Source organism: Hemitrygon akajei, chromosome 3 (assembly GCF_048418815.1).
Source record: "Hemitrygon akajei chromosome 3, sHemAka1.3, whole genome shotgun sequence".
NCBI lineage: Eukaryota > Metazoa > Chordata > Chondrichthyes > Myliobatiformes > Dasyatidae > Hemitrygon > Hemitrygon akajei.
Window position 1 is genome coordinate 80,040,196 of NC_133126.1, and position 16,946 is coordinate 80,057,141.

Consider the following 16,946-nt stretch of genomic DNA (forward strand, 5'->3'; position numbering starts at 1 on the left):
CAGTTTCAATTTCAACATTTAAAAGAAGTTTGAATAAGTACGTGGAAGGGGCTAGTATGGAGGGCTCTGGATCAGATGGGACCTTAACCCTCCATACCCCTCCCTTCCATGTTGATGTAACCATGTTTAAACACAAGCCTATCAGGCAGTGGTCAGCAGGGAATGTACTACAGGCACTGCAAGACAGGGACACTATTAATTCTGTGGGTTTGTTCACTCAACAAAAGGGTCCAAACCACCTGACAGAGAACTTCAACGCCAGATTTGACCGACAAGCATCAATGCTTCACTTTGCTGGTGGCAAGTGAGGCCCTCCAAATCAGAGCCTTCCTGTATCACCACCAGTGTACACCACCCTCAGGATGGCTGTGGTGAGGGTGAAACAGTCACCCACCTCCCTGCGGACTGTGGATTTGCCAAGTGGGTGCTGTTCCTAATGCAAGAGTTGTGTCCCAGTTTATCCCAGCAAACGCATAACAGAGGACTCTGATTTATGGACTGTTCCTAGGTCACACGCTGAGACAGACATCTAGTACTGCTGGAAGGTCATCAACTCAATAGAAGATGCCCTTTGATCTGTCTGAAATGTGTTGGTCCTCCAGCATAGCAAGATATCTAAGGGAATGCAGCAGATTGGGATAGTTCGGTCTGCAGGAGTACATGCTGAGGGATGCACTGACACTCAGTGAACCAATGCTGAGGCTCTGAGGGGAAGGACCACAGTCTAGGTTCCTTCCACACAGATGGCAGAGTTGGGTGGGAAGCCTCTCAAACAATAAAAAGGGGTATCACCTCAGGAAGCCATGTGAGTGACAATGGTGCGACCTTTATTTGTGTTCCTTTTGCTACTACTGAATGTAATGATCTTGAATGTAAAAGATTTTTTGCACATCCTTTTCCTTTATATATAATCTTTTTTATTATGAATAAAGTTAATTTTTGAAATTAAAAAAGTTAGCAACACCATAAGATTTACAACATTCAGCAAATTCCAGGTGTATTCTTTATCTTCTAAATGCCTTCCATAATTTCCCTTTCCAGTCACATCTGTATTTGAAATCAGTGCCCAATAACAATAATTCAGCTACATTTCCCGTGTAGCTGCATGCTTGCTTCAGCATGGAACTCACCAACCCAGGAAACTGCACACCTGGCCGTCTATAACAGGCCTATTTATTATGTTTTGACATGTATCTGTTGACAAGAACAAAGAACATGGGGTTAATTTTCTTGGGCCTCTTTCATTCATGCTCTTAGTCTACAAATTGCACCAGATGTTGTCTTAAACAGAAAGTGTCCTGTATGCTCTTAAATCTTGCTATTGCTTATTTACCGCATGTGACATGGACACCGTTGGCAAGGCCAGTGTTTATTGTCCATTCCTAATTGGTTACTGAACTGTGATATGTGTTTTAGAGCGCAATTAAGAATCAAACACGTTGCTTTATTCCTTGCAAGATGCTGGTCAACCAGACAGCATGGCAATTGGATCATTTTACCTTCATCATCATTAATACTAGATTATTATACCTAATTTTATTTAATTACCTTCCTTAGTTGTAATGGGTTTTGAATTCATGGCCCTGGGTTTGAGCAGCACAGTGGAGAAGTTAATGGAACGGCAGCCTCACAGTGCCAGGGACCCGGCTTCCATCCTAACCGTGAGACCCGTCAATGTAATGTTTGCATACCGTGTGGAGTTCTTCCTGATGCTCCAGTTTCCCTCCACATCCCAAAGATGTTCAGGCTGGTAGGTTAATTGGCCAGTGTAAATTCCCCTTGCTGTGCAGGTGAGTGGTAGAAAGGTGATGAGAATGTGGGGAGAATAAAAAATACCTGTGATGAATGTAAGATTCATTTTAATAGGCAGATGGTGATCAGTGAGGACTTGTTGGGCCAATGGACCTGTTTGCATGCCATTAAGACAGTAATACTGTGTGAAAATGCCATGCTTCTGGCTATTAGTTCAGACCATTAACCCACATAGTGAGTATTGAACATTGTTGCTGCCGAGAGAAGGAAACAGGACATTCAGCATGAAATCGTGCCCTGGTTTTAAGAGAATACCACATCTGTAAACATCAGAATCAGAATCAGCTTTGTTATCTCCGGCATGTGACATGAAACTTGTTAACTTAGAAGCAGCAGTTCAATGCAATACATAATCTAGCAGAGAGAAAAAAATAATAATAAATAAACAAGTAAATCAATTACATATATTGAATAGATTATTAAAAATGTGCAGAAACAGAAATACTGTACTGTATATTTAAAAAAGTGTGGTAGTGTCCAAAGCTTCAATGTCCATTCAGAAATCAGATGGCAGAGGGGAAGAAGCTGTTCCTGAATCACTGAGTGTGTGCCTGATGACAACAGTGAGAAAAGGGCATGCCCTGGGTTATTTTAAGCAACATTTAATTTCCTGTGTTATTGTTTGTAGGATTACTTTATAATGAGTGTTGCAACATAATTTTCTGATAATTACATCATATTAATAATGCCTTGGAGGAGATGCTATCTCTGAAGCAGAAGATCTGGCATTTCTAATAAAGGTTGGGTTGATTAGAACACACTGACCAAAGAAGCATTGATCAATCATCACAGGGAAAAAAGCAAATGGTTGTTTTTTTCTTTTTGTGACCTTGAGGTCACCAGATATAAAGGCCTTGCAGCATAGTGAGAGATGGTAAAGCAATTAATAATGGCAGTGCTTTTCCCAGAACCTGGAGAGTGCAAGAGAAAGAAGTACCCTATTGGCCTCAAAAAAGGGTAAAGGTAGCCAACCCCCATTTTATAACTAACTTTAGTGTGACAATATTTGGTAAACAAAATCAATAATCTCCAAAATGTGGATTTTCTCCCCCTTGGGCATTTCATCTCCATATCCACTAGAAGTCACAAGGTTTATTCACAAGTTGACCCTCACTTTCTAATTTTGAACAAATCAACCCCCCCTATTGTCTTTGCCTAAACTTAATCACCATCTTTTTATTTCTTCATCATTTATAACTCGAACCCTTTTCAATTCACCACTAATCAATTGTCTATGTGAAATTTCATAATTATTGGTTATTAAAAGACATATGGCTTACCAGTCACAAAGAGTGACTGGAACTTGTGGGAGAGTAATTTTCATAATGCTACCTTGTCTACCTAGTTGCAGTTCACTTTTAAGTGTCTACAGAATATCTATCAGTTGATTTAGTTGTACTAAAACAGAATGGACTGTTAAGAGGATAGGGTAATTAGACACAACAAGAAATGGCTGCCTTTGCAATCTGCAGCTAAATCCAGAGAATAAATAAAAGAAATGTGATATTTCAAGCATTTTTGAAATGAATTAGATGCAGCTTATCACAAGTTCCTGATTTTTAAAAAGTTATCACCCTGAAAAGCCAAGTCTATTTCTCTCTTCATAGCCACTGCCTGACCTGCAGAGTATTCCTGGCATTTTCAAACTTTATTTCAAATTTTAAGCATGTGCAGACTTTAGTTTTTCCAAGAACTGTACACACCTCTAGAGAAAAAGGAAAGGGAAAGGAACCCCTTGACAAATCCCTCTGCAGAAAATGATCCCCTTTGTATTCCTGATAATACCTGACAGGCCAACCTTTATTCTGCTCAACTTCAGAATCTTTTCATCAACAGGACAAGAAAATATAGTGACAATAAATTGTTGCTGCTATAGAGATTTATTTTTATCCTCTCCTACCAGGTAACACTGGAACTTCAAATCGGCCCTCCACGCTAAAACAAGTTTCCTCCTTGCCCACAATAGATACAGAGTTTTCCTATCTGTGCAGAGAAGCATAATGATTTTCATTATTTGACTCTGCATATCATGGGTTCTACATTAAACCAGTAAGTTTAATGTACTATGTCTCAGTCAGGATTATTCTTAAAGCCTATTGAAGATAATCTCACTCTTGGCTGAAATGAACCCTAAAAATCTCCTTTGATACAAGTTCAACCATTGTTGTGCATTCATATATGTAAATAAGTCATGTGGGTATAAAGCATAATGATGTCATCATGAATATCCTGCACATACACATGTTATTCTCAGTGACAAGAATAAAACACATAGTCCTGTTTATAAACTCCTGATGTTCAGGTAACATCATTGCAGATGGAACTTGTAAGTATTCCCAGCATAGGTCAAGTTCAAACCAAAATATACAACAATTAGCTATAAGGATAATCACATGTTCTGTTATAGATCAGCACCAGTAGGAAAATGCATCAAAAAAATAATTGTTGCTCCTCTAAGGGATTGCTCCTTCATTCCACTCCATTGCAGCACCCCAAAAAGCAACCGCTGTTGCAAGGCAGAAGCAGCAGAAAAGGCGGAAAATGATCATGAACTTCGATGCTTCTGTGCGGGTGATCAGTGAGTTCAGAAAGTCAGGTGGGAGAGAGAACTGCAAGCAACAGCAGCTTTTTTTTTCTGAATCATTACAGCAACTGCTCTTAAAGCTTTACTGAATGCTTTTAAAGTAAAATTCCAGTTGGAAAGGCTTTGCAAGTCTGCACTATCATGGAACTTGTTGGGTGTGAAGTAGAAGTTGACTATTATGATGCTATTTTGGAGGGGAAAGAGAGAAACTGGCAGTTCAAACTGAAATATCTTTCATAGCTAGCCTGGGATGGATAACAAAGCTTTTAAATCATCTACATTCTATGTGGAGACCTATTCATGACCAGTAATATTACTTGAGGTGAAGTACAGACATTGAGATGCAGTGGGGGAACAAAACCATTTAAAAGAAAGAAATAAGCTTCAAAGTATCTCATTCACTAGCAGCAGCTTGACAGAAAGCTAAGGATGTCCTGTTTGCACAGAGAGTTAATGAGCACTTCAGCCACCTGAGATAGTACACAGTCATAAATTTGACAAATGAAATGAGAGATGGGAGAACAGTCAGTGATTACATTGTTGATCTGAAGAGGCACTATAACTTCGAAAAGATTTTTAGATGGTCCACTGAGAGACTAAATCACATATAGTTTAAGAGGCTAAAGGATACAGCAAATCTGTTGGACACAAAAAAAAACTCACCTTCAATTTAGCTTATGGGACTGCATCTTCACTGGAGATGATTGTCAAAAACGCAAGGGAGCTCACAGCACAGATAGCTCTGAAAGCTTTAGTCCAGAAAGATCATCATATGATTGCAAGAGACGCAATTCCATGTGGACATTGCAGCAGCATCCATTCACCTCGCAATTGCTATGTTAGCATCCAAAAGCTACTTGTGCTAGGAAGGAAAAACACACACGGGGCAGTATATAAATCAAAATATAACATTTTTACATATAACAGCTTTACTTTAAATACAACACCAACATGAATGGGAGAGTTCTCTCATAAGCAATGACAAAGAGGAAATCAGCACAGCATTACATTGTGGCAGATGAGAAAGAAGTTAGTTTGTATAGGCAATTATACACACGGACAACTGGACTTTCAAGGCAAGACTCTGGCTGACTCCTACGAGGAGCTGAGATCAGCAGAGATCGGCTGTGATCATATTGAATGGCAGGGCAGGTTTCAGCGGCTAAATGTTGATTTCCTGCTCTACCTTCTTGTGATTTTTGTATTGCTACAGCGGGTACAGAGGATAATCAACGTATTTCAGAGAAAATACTGAAATAACTTCACTTCTACACATGAAGTTGGAAGAGTTTAAATGTGTCTTTGCAATACCTGGGGAGGTGCACCTCAGTATAAAGTTAGATGCTAAAATGCTAAAACCTAGTAAAATCAGTTTGATTCCATTGTGAAAGCCAAACATCCTGAAAGTGTTGCAGAACTTTGTTTCATTCTGCAAACTATCCAAATTATCACCTAAGCAAACACGAGGAAATCTGCAAATGCTGGAAATCCAAGCAACAATCTTTATACTTCTTAAATATTAGAAGCGGAATTGAAGTGATGCACCACAGAATGATCATTACTAGCACCATTATTGTAGTGAATCTCTCAGTTCACTATGATTCAGTAAGAAACACTTCTTTTTTGAAGTAAATTCTGACGCTCTCCAGGCACGTGATCTCCCGACGGCCTCATGGACGCCGTAAACCCCGCAACCCACCGGCGAATCGACCACGGCTGCTGCCAGTCGCAAATCCGCAAAATGTTATTTTGCGCAAAATGAGGCATGGGGTCACCATCTTGCCTGCATGCCGCCATCATGTGCGAGACATGGGGGCGGCCATCTTGGTCGGCGCCACCTCACACCGCCTACAACCCACGGGTGCTTACCGGGCACCCCACCGCGCCAGAACAAGACAGCGATTCAACTCTGGCCTCCGTGACCCTCGAGCAAAGTGCTCCCAACCAGCTCGCAAGGTCAATGATGGACATCCTGGTGGAGAGGCACAGGACAAGCTGCCTGTTTGACACAGGCAGCACTGAGAGTTTTATCCACCCAGACACAGTGCAGCGTTGTGGACTTGTGACACGGCCGGTAAACCAGAGGATCACCATGGCTTCTGGGTCGCATACAACAGACATCCTGGGGGGTTGTGTAGTGATGCTAGTTGTGCAGGGCACAGAATACCAAGACTTTACATTACTGGTCATGCCTCAACTGTGTGCCCCTGTGCTATTGGGGCTCAACTTCCAGAGCCACCTGAAAAGCGTGACAATGGAGTATGACGGGCCCCTCCCACCAATCACTGTCAGAAATCCTCAGTTCTGTGGGACTTCATCATATACCCCGCTACTGCCTCCACACACACACCGACCCGCACATCCCACCCAACACCATGCCAGCAGCTGCGCTACTGACACCACTTGCAGCCTCTCCACCCTCAAGATCCCTCCCCCACCGCTGTTCACCAACCTGACCCCCGACTGTAAACCTGTGGCAACTAAAAGCAGGAGGTACAGCGCGGGGGACAGGGCCTTCATTCAGTCAGAGGTGCAGCGGCTGCTCAGGGAGGGGATCATTGAGCCAAGCACAAGTCCTTGGAGGGCCCAGGTGGTCGTTGTTCGGAATGGGGAGAAAAATAGGATAGTCGTGGAATACAGCCAGGCCATCAATAGGTTCACGCAGCTTGACACGTACCCCCTACCCCGCATCGCGGATATGGTCAACCAGATAGCTCAGTACAAGGTGTACTTGACCATAGATCTGAAATCCGCTTACCACCAGCTCCCCATCCGCCCAGAGGACCACCCTTACACCACCTTCAAGGTGGACGACAGGCTCTATCACTTCCTGCGTGTCCCCTTTGGTGCTATGAATGGTGTATCTGTCTTCCAGAGGGAAATGGACCAAATGGTGGACCCATACCAACTGAAAGCCACGTTCCCATATCTGGATAACATCACCATCTGCAGTCACGACCGGCAGGATCATGACAACAACCTCCATAAATTTTTCCAAGCGGCCAAAGCTTTCAATCGTACCTATAACAAGGACAAGTGTGTGTTCGGAACCACCCGACTTGCTATCCTTGGGTGTGTCGTGCAGAATGGAGTCATTGGCCCTGACCCCGACTGTATGTGCCCCTTGTTGGAACTCACTCAACTCCAACACCCTCAGAGCCCTCAAAAGGTGCCTGGGCTTCTTTTCCTATTACGCCCAATGGATCCCTCACTACGCAGACAAGACCCACTCCTGGTCAAGTCCACCGCATTTCCCCTCTCAGCCGAGGCCCACGCAGCCTTCAGCAGCATTAAAGGGGACATTGCCAAAGCAGCAATGCGTGCAGTGGACGAGACCATTCCCTTCCAAGTAGAGAGTGACGCCTCCGACTTTGCGCTGGCTGCTACCCTCAATCAGGTAGGAAGACTGGTGACGTTCTTCTCCCATACCCTTCAAGGCTCTGAAATTCGGCACTCCGCGGTGGAGGAAGAAGCCTAGTCCATAATGGAAGCTAATAGGCACTGGAGGCACTATCTTGCCGGCAAAAAGGTTCACCTTGCTGACCGACCAGCGCTCAGTTGCGTTCATGTTTAGCACCCAACAGCGGGGCAAAATCAAAAATGATCAAATTTTGAGGTGGAGAATCGAGCTCTCCACCTACAACTATGACATCATGTACTGGCCTAGAAAGCTCAATGAGCCCCCGATGCCCTATCCTGGGGAATGTGTGCCAGCGTGCATATTAACAAGCTATACGCCCTACACGCAGATCTTTGACACCCGGGGGTTACCCAGCTTTTCCACTTCATGAAAGCCCAGAACCTGCCTTACTCCCTTGAGGAGATCAGGACGATGACCAGGGACTGCCAAGTCTGCGCAGAGTGCAAACCGCACTTCTACCGACCTGAAAAGGCACAACTTATCAAGGCCACCCGCCCCTTGAGCGACTGAGTGTCAACTTTAAGGGCCCCCTTCCCTCCGTCGACCGCAATGTGTACTTTCTTAACATAATCGACGAGTACTCGCGGTTCCCCTTTGCCATCCCCTGCCCCGATACCACTGCCACATCAGTCATAAAGACCCTGCGCAAGCTCTTCACTCTGTTCGGATACCCATGCCATATCCACAGTGACAGAAGGTCCTCTTTTATGAGTGACGAGCTGTGCCAGTACCTACTGGCTAGGGGTATTGCTACTAGTAGGACCACCAGCTATAATCCCCGGGGGAATGGACAGGTGGAGAAGGAGAATGCCACGGTGTGGAAGGCCACACTCTTAGCCCTTAGGTCAAAGGGACTGCTGGTCTCTCGCTGGCATGAGGTCCTTCCCGAGACACTCCACTCCATCCGCTCCCTGTTATGCACGTCCACCAATGCCACCCCTCATGAGCGACTCTTTTCTTTTCCCAGGAAGTCGACCACCGGGACCACCCTACCAGCTTGGCTGACGTCCCCGGGGCCAGTACTCTCCGGAAACATGCGAGCAGCAATAAGTACTCCCTGATGGTCGAGAGAGTTCACCTACATCATGCGAACCCACAGTAAAACCATCAGGTTTTACCTGATGGGCGGGAGACATGGTCTCCATCCGCGACCTGGCGCCCGCTGGAGCACCTGCCCCTACCCTGAACACTCCATGGTGACTATGAACCTCATACGCACCAATATATATACCCACGAGACACCGTGCACTCCAAGCCCTACACAGACACCTCACAATACTCCCATACTGGGCATGATGCAATCGCACGAGGGATTACCGATGCCTAATGTGCTGGCACTTTAAGTCAGGCCAGAACCAGCACAACCACCGTCACCGGTGCAATCAACCACCGGTGCTACGTAGATCACAGCGACAGACTTGAACGCCTGATATACTTAACCTGTAAATATACTTGTTTTAAATATTGTCAGTCACTTCACCCCACGGGATTCTCTTTTTAAAAAAGGAGGGGTGAATGTGGTAAACCATGTCTATCTGTCTGGACACACCCCTCTGCTGACTGCTCCTGTGGCTCCTCCCACAGACCCCTGTATAAAGGCGATTGTGTCATTGCTCCTCCCACAGTCCAGGTCAGACACTGAATACAATGTCAGCATGGACATGAATCCATTTTACTGTTAATAAAAGCCTTTCAGTATTTACTCTACTTCCAGTCTTTTGAAGTAATTGATAGTACCCAATAGAGACAAGGACAGATCCAACTGCAGGGTAACGGCAAAGACTTACCCCACAGAGACGAGGACGGGATACCGACAAGATGAACCAGCACCCATACTTGAACCCAGGGCCACTTATATTCCAGCCCCAATATGAGAATCAGGTGCCTGTGATTAAGCCCAACTGAAACAACGGACAGCCAGAAGACCCGGAGTCCGGAATCCACTGACCGGACCATGAACCGGAACGCAGACTTCACGGACCGGACCGTGACAGCTTCCCCTTAAATGTATTCATACTCATCTCTGCAACTCATTTTCTAGCAGGTTTCATAAGACCCATCATAATCTGGGTAAAGAGGATAGATTCATATTTATTTCTGTTTTGGCCCTAGTTCTGATATCCTTCATCAGTGAGAACATCTCTCTGTTTACCTTTTCTGTTGTGTTTCTCTGCAGTCTTCACTTTCCAGGAATGAAACATCAAACTTGGATTCAGGATTCAAGATTGTTTAATGCCATTTCCACTACTCAAGTGTAAGGAAGAACAAAATAATTGTTACTTCAGATCCAAGATAAATAAGATAAAGAACACAATAATGATTAAAAAAACATAATAAATTATTCTTTCCAGACAGGTAAAGACTGATTGCTAGTAAATCTGCTTTGCACCTTTTGTCATAAGTTCATGATCATATTAAATGGACATCACAACTGTTCAGATAACTGTGTGATCTTGATACAAGTCCAAAATACCATACATAGAAACATAGAAAACCTACAGCACAATACAGGCCCTTCAGCCCACAAAGCTGTGCTGAACATGTCCTTACCTGAGAAATTACCTAGGCTTACCCATAGCCCTCTACACCTCCAGAATGGAACTCCAATGCTTAGTTCAGGATTATATTAATCTGCATTACTTTGTTTAGAGATGCATAATGGTGTAAAGGGGATTTCTTCTTTTTCTTTGTTACTGTGTATGTAATCAAAATGGCTTCTTTGTTTTGTTAAAAGTAGGAATGCTTCTTTGTTGCGAGAGAGTGCTGGAAGCTTGTTTGGGTTAAAATTTACTGATAACGAGAATTGTATTCCTTTGTAAACCAATTGGGATTAATGTTGTTCTTTCTTCTGAGTCTGTAAGCTATTGTTGGCGGGCTTTTGGGGAGATTGGCGCAAGGGGTTGAGAGAGAGAGGACGCGATGCTGTAAACTGGGCGAGGAACGGACCCCAAGCAGGGGTCCAAGGCCAGGAGGTACCCCGAGGAGAGGAGATGAAGCTAGATGTGCTTAGTCAACCACTTTGGATGGTCCTAAGCTGCAAGTCGAGGAGTTTGGAGGGGATCAAATGGTGGCCAGAAGACTTCAGTAATTGAGCTCCAACAGTTGTGCACGAAGTGGTTTGGACTTTGATAAGTTTGGTGCCTTTTCTTTATTTTTTTTCCTTCATATATACTGTATCGTTATTAATCACTTAGTTATAGTAACCTTTATAAATTGTACTCATTTAATCGCATATGGTGTACTGTCTGTTTTTGGGCAAAGAGCTTGTGTGGATGCTGTGTGATGTCCCCGCCTCGCCCAAAAACAGACAGTACACCATATGCGATTAAATGAGTACAATTTATAAAGGTTACTATAACTAACTGATTAATAATGTTATGCCTGCAGCCCCCTCCTTTGTGAGAATCGCAAGATCACTATTGGGTTGGGTCAGGGGACCCAGGAAATGAGAGAGACGTGCAGAATGCCTCGTTCCCTGGCGATGTAAAGCTACGGGACATGGCCATTGTCTCTTGGAGACACATTTGTGGATTGAGATACTATGCTACGTGACAGCCCTCAGGCAAAGTGGGCTGGGTGAGAAAGAGATTGCATCACCCCAACCTGATTGACATCTACGACCCTGCGAGTCAGGATAAAAGAGGGTCTGTAGGAACAGCCCCTCAGATGCACCAGAAGAAACGCTAGCGATCCCGTAATAGCGGGAAGCCATTTGAAGGAGGCCACGTGCGTTCAGTTCCGTTGCCTGGAACTGGTGGCTGGTACCACGGACAATGGCTTTTAGCTAACAACGGGGAAACCAACTCCCCCGACTCCAAAAGGATTGGCATCATAAAAGACCTGGGCAAGTTTAAACCGTCTCTCTTAAACCCAAAACGCTGCAGCTTGAACGAACTAACAGTGGCTGTTATATTTCCATCGGACAATACATTATCCCCTAGACAACGATAGAGCTATTTCTTATTGATTATTATTATACCCGCACTTTTAGATTTAGTATTGACGACGTATATTATCTGTATGTTTGCATTAATCTTATTTTTGTGCCCCTTTATCAATAAATACTTTTAAAAATAGTACCATCAGACTTCAACGGACCTCTCTATCTTTTCTGGTAAGTGACCCAGTTACGGGGTACGTAACAATAACGATACAGTATATATGAAGGAAAAAAAATAAAGAAAAGGCGCCAAACTTATCAAAGTCCAAACCACTTCGTGCACAACCATTGGAGCTCAATTACCTTAGTCTTCTGGCCACCATTCGATCCCCTCCGAACTCCTCGACTCGCAGCTTAGAACCATCCAAAGTGGTCAACCAAGCACATCTAGCTTCATCTCCTCTCCTCGGGGTACCTCCTGGCCTTGGACCCCTGCTTGGGGTCCGTTCCTCGCCCAGTTAACAGCATCGCGTCCTCTCTCTCTCAACCCTTCGCGCCAATCTCCCCAAAAGCCCACCAACAATAGCTTACAGACTCAGAAGAAAGAACAACATTAATCCCAATTGGTTTACAAAGGAATACAATTCTCGTTATCAGTAAATTTTAACCCTAACAAGCTTCCAGCACTCTCTCGCAACAAAGAAGCATTCCTACTTTTAACAAAACAAAAAAGCCATTTTGATTACATACACAGTAACAAAGAAAAAGAAGAAATCCCCTTTACAATGGACAAGAGAAAAAGAAGTTTAAGCATTTGGAATGCTTGTCATGCACAAAAAAATCACAACGTGAACAAACATCTTACTTGGCTCAAGCAGCAGTGCAGGTTTGGAACTGATAAACAGAAGTAGACAGCCTTTGCTTTGATTTACTGACCTAGGAAGTCTAACAGCTCAGACACACAGCTGCGAATTTTGTTAAGATTTATTTGCAGGTTAGCGTTTAAAGGAAGTCCAGAAACAACTTCTGGTGTCATTTATTTTTCTGTAAGTTCCTTTTATCTTCACAGAACTAAAATTCAACATGACCAAACTCAAGGTCTTGAATCAGTAACTGTTACAAGCTCTGCATCTCCAAACACACCTTTGTTACCTGTGAGGAATAGTGATGCACCTTGGATTTGTGCCTTAGACCTTTTTCCCTTTCGGTTCTCTGGTAGTAAGGACCTTCTGAGGTTGAAGGAAAAAAGATTGGTTGGTGTGTTAGGCATAGTGGTGTGGAAATAAGTATAAAATCCAGCTTCTCTCCTTTTGATAATGTTAATGCCATAGAACAGTATGACTGAAAATGATGGATAGAAGATGTACAGCGCCTGAGATGAGGAAGTGAAGTGGATTCGTGCAACATTACAAACTTTTTGCAAAGAAAGCAAATTTAAGATATCAGGTCAGTTGGTCACATGGTATCCTCTGAGTCAGATGGTCATGGGTTCAAAGGCAACTCCACAGATTTGAGAATAAAACCCCAGGTTTTACTCAGATGCTGAGTAGAGTGCTGCATTGTCCAAGTTGCCTCTTTCAGATGATAAGTTTAACCAAGGCCCTTTCTGCCCTCTCAGCTGGATGTGAAAAAAAATCCATCAATAACATCATCCGATTTAGAGTTGGACAAGGCATGTAACAGCACAGGCCTATTTACTCAAGGGAAGCTTAAGTTATGAGTGCAGAGAAAGGGAGGGTCAGAGAACAAAGATGACATCTGCTTGGATGCAAACCAAAGATGTCAAAGTAACATTTGCTTAGGAGGAAAAACATAAGTTGGCTGTAAAGAAAAGCAAATTGAAACAGAAGTGTAGGAACCTATATGTGAAGAGTAGAAAATAAAGAGCTCGACTTAAATTATTAAACTGCATATTAAATTCCAAAAGCTGTAACATAACAGATGTGATGCTGTTCCCAGAATGTACGTTGGGCTGTATTGGAAAAATGCAGGACACTGAAGATAGCAGTCTGAGTGGGAATGGGATGGTGAGCTAATGTGACAGGGAGTGGAAGCTCAGGGTTACCCTTGCAGACTGAGTGGGGATGTTCTGCAAAAGGGTCACCCAATCAGCATTTGGTTTCTCTAATGGACAGGAAATCACATTGCATGTTCAGAATGCAACACCCTAAATGACAATAAGAAACATTTAGTATGGCGGGGGTGGTGGAAGCAAATAGAGACATTTTAAAAGGTGCTTATGTAGGCACATGATTTTGCAGCAAATGGGGGGTGTGGACCACAAGCAGATAGAAGGGGTTAAGTTCCATTACCTTAATTTGTGCAGAAGAGCATTGTGTCTCAGTGCTGTATTTTATACTTTGTTCTCTTACAACCCGGCATTTCAGACAGCATAACAGCGTTCTGTGACCCTACAAATGTGTCATGATCTGCTCACCACCTATATTCTGATAATTATTTGTTATTAGATTGAGGCTCAGGTTATAAACAACAAGTTTATTGAACACAAATACATTTTTTCATGCAGAATCTCTCATCTCTTCAGGAGACTGTTTGCTCCCAATAAAATGCTTCTTTCAAGCCAAGTTACGACTGTAGTGTTACTAAATTGACAGCCAAGTTGTGCCCAGTAAGCTCCAATACAACCCAGGTTAATTAAACCAAAAGATGTAATGTTAGAAAGCTTCACCTGAGGAGGGATGAAGACAAGGTTACCGAATTTTTTGTGGAAAAAAAACTATGTGAGAACGAGCCGTGGCTGACGCAGACGCAGACAAGCGAGAGAAAAGCAGCAAACTATTAGAAACTAAAGATATATACTATTAAAAGTAGAATTATTAGTGAGTATCTCTAACCTGCTTACTTGAAAACCTCAGGGTGAAACCTCTGGAGGAGAGATGATGGTGATAAAAGAGCCATTGAAGCTACTGCTATAACAAGCAGCAGCCATAACGACACAATATTGGCAGAGACGAGTGTCCAAGATCTCTCCCACGTAACAGGGAATTAGTTCTGTTAAATCACAACAAGGGATTTGGTCAGGTTTTCCTTTTTCTGTAAGTGTTCTGAATTGACTTCCTGCGGATGATCAACTATTTCATCCAACGAATCAAGAAGATGGCGAGCCCCCAAGATTAAGAACCGGCGCGGGGACGAAATGTTTAATGACCTAGAGGATTTAATAAGGTCGGATGTATATTTTCATTTGAAGGATTTGAATCTGCAAGAACTGATTATTTTTGCAAAGACTTTGATAAACTACTGTATGAGATTTACTTTGTTTAAAAGTTGTGATGCCGGAGAATTGTCATGAAAGGAGTAACGCTGTATACAGTATAAATATTTTCTGAATTTGTAGACATACTGACTGGAACTGAAACGGAAGAGTGGGAATTTGATTAGCTTTCTAACTAACCAGGGATAAATAAAAAATGAAAGGTTAGCCTGTAAACCTTTAAGTAGGGAACAACACTAGATCTAATCAGTTAGAAAAATTGGAGTAACAAAGGATATTCTAATGAATATCACTGATTCTAACTAAACAGAAATTTAGTTTTTGATTGATATCTGAGATTTGGAAACTAAACAGAGTGTTGGTATTTTGAATTGTATATATTCATGTAAATATTTTATATATATTGCTTTTTTAATGAACAGAACTTAACTCCAGAAGTGTGTGTTTTCTACTCACTGCCTCCTTTCCATACCTAGAGCTTTTGATGGCCTACTAGCACCTAGTGTATTATGTAATTTGTTTTTCTCATAAAGTGTGCTGCAACCAGTTACACTAGATAAGACCAGCAACTGCAGTATGTTAAAGCCACATCAGTTATTTTAACTGTTTTGGTTGCTGGAGAATTCAGCAAGTAGAGCTTCCCTTCTCTTTCAAAAAGCACACGAGATTTTTTAACAATTCACAGGTGATGCAGCACGCACAGTCTTACGAAAGATGGCACACATGATCCTTCACTGTGAAAATCTACCCCTTCCTCACATTCTCTCCTTTCTGTTGTGAAGCCAGTGTGGTGAACTACATATACCTGTCTGGACTGCTCCTGTGGCTCCTCCCACAGACCCCTGTATAAAGGCGATTGAGGCCTGAGCCCGGCCTCATTCTCCAGGATGTAGTGTTGTTCATTCTTCCAGTCAATAAAAGCCGATATCTCGCTTCTTACGTCTCAGACTGAGTTATTGATGGTGCATCAGCCAGCCAGCATTTTCTTAAGGTACTTCTCTCTGGACTCTGCCTTCTCTAACCATATTGATTAGTCTAGTACAAAATATCCTATCAAAGGCCTTTTGAAAATCTAGGTAAACAACATCTACCCTATTTCCTCTACTCTCTCTACTACTTGTTCAAAAAGGAAATCAGTGAGTGGTCAAACAAGGACAGAACAGGACAGCACAAGCTTCCAGGCTCTCCTTCAGGCTTTGACTTCTGGACTACCGATCGACCTTTGGGCTTTGATCATCGATATCAACCCTGGACTAGTCAATGAAGGGATTCAGAACTGCAGGCTTGTCAACTCACCAAACCTACCTTGTTTTACTTTGGTAATATTTCCACTTCCATATCTTGGTTCCATATTTCTTAGTAAACCCACCTTGTAAAAAATCTATGGAAATTTTGATTATGACGCATAGTAAAATTTCAAAGTCTGAAAAGTGCTTCCAAAAAGTTAAACTATCAAAGACTGAAAACATCTTTATAGAACATAGAACAATATAGCACACTACAGGCCCTTTGGCCCACAATGCTGTGCCGACCCTTAAACCCTGCCTCCCATATAACCCTCCACCTTAAATTCCTCCATATACCTCTTAAATTTAGTAAAGTAGTCTCTTAAATTTCACTAGTCTGTCTGCCTCCACCATGACTCAGGCAGTGCATTCCACACACCAACCACTCTCTGAGTAAAAGAAACCTTCCTCTAATAACCCCGTTGAACTTTCCACCCCTTAACTTAAAGCCATGTCCTCTTGTATTGAGCAGTGGTGCCCTGGGGAAGAGGCGCTGGTTGTCCACTCTGTCTATTCCTCTTAATATCTTGTATACCTCTATCATGTCTCCTCTCATCCTCCTTCTCTCCAGAGAGTAAAGTCCTAGCGCCCTTAATCTCTGATCATAATGCATACTCTCTAAACCAGGCAGCATCCTGGTAAATCTCCTCTGTACCCTTTCCAATGCTTCCACATCCTTCCACATTTATCCACAATTATCTCATGAACACTGAACTCCAGGATACATT

At 42.9% G+C, this 16,946-nt stretch overlaps 1 long non-coding RNA gene across 1 annotated transcript; it reads right to left on the minus strand.

The window, feature by feature from the left end:
• Positions 1 to 1,016: 1,016 nt before the first annotated feature.
• LOC140723429 (uncharacterized) lies at positions 1,017 to 12,929 on the minus strand. Its single transcript, XR_012097895.1, has 4 exons — positions 12,841 to 12,929; positions 9,970 to 10,061; positions 5,060 to 5,258; positions 1,017 to 1,194 (listed from the first exon to the last, which is right to left on the minus strand). It is a non-coding gene; the product is annotated as an uncharacterized lncRNA (long non-coding RNA).
• Positions 12,930 to 16,946: the final 4,017 nt, after the last annotated feature.